The sequence below is a fragment of the Octopus bimaculoides genome, chromosome 27, assembly GCF_001194135.2.
Source record: "Octopus bimaculoides isolate UCB-OBI-ISO-001 chromosome 27, ASM119413v2, whole genome shotgun sequence".
NCBI lineage: Eukaryota > Metazoa > Mollusca > Cephalopoda > Octopoda > Octopodidae > Octopus > Octopus bimaculoides.
Genome location: NC_069007.1, coordinates 8,704,970 through 8,705,696, shown reverse-complemented (window position 1 = coordinate 8,705,696; position 727 = coordinate 8,704,970). Strand labels below are relative to the sequence as shown.

The 727-nt window shown below is 47.3% G+C and overlaps 1 protein-coding gene across 1 annotated transcript in view; it reads left to right on the top strand.

Annotated features, from left to right (window-relative positions):
* Nucleotides 1-727, top strand: part of LOC106868914 (deleted in lung and esophageal cancer protein 1) — a 37,787-nt gene that overhangs the window by 3,591 nt on the left and 33,469 nt on the right. The gene's annotated exons all lie outside the window — the stretch shown is intronic.

Sequence of the window (727 nt, the reverse complement as noted above, 5' to 3'; positions counted from 1 at the left end):
TACAGCTGGATGCCCTTCCTAACGCCAACCATTCAGAGAGTGTAGTGGGTGCTTTTACGTGTCACCCGCACGAAGGCCAGTCAGGTGGTACTGGCAACGGCCATGCTCAAAATGGTGTATTTTATGTGCCACCCACACAAGAGCCAGTCCAGGGGCACTGGCAACGATCTCGCTTGAAAATCCTTACACATGCCGTGGGCACAAGTGCCAGGAAGGCGACGCTGGGCACAGGTGCCATCCCGATTTCGCTTTCGCTTGCCCCAATAAGTCTTCGCATGCTGAGTTACGTGTCCAATGAAGGAGACTACGTTGGCATGGGTGCCAGTCGTTGAATTTAGTTCGAGTTCACTTGCCTCAACAAGTCTTCTGGTTTCAAATTTTGGCAGAAGGTCAGCAATTTCAGGGGAGGAGTAACTTGATTACATCAACCCCAGTGTTCAACTGGTACTTAATTTATCGACTCCAAAAAGATGAAAGGCAAAGTTGACCTCAGTGGAATTGAGGTCAACCTTGCCTTTCACCCTTTTGAGGTCAATAAAATGAGTACCAGTTGGACACTGAGGTTGATGTAATCGACTCATCCCTCCCCTGAAATTATAATAATAATAATAATAATAATAATCATAGGTGCAGGAGTGGCTGTTTGGTAAGTAGCTTGCTTACCAACCACATGGTTCTGGGTTCAGTCCCACTGTGTGGCACCTTAGGCAAGTGTCTTCTACTATGG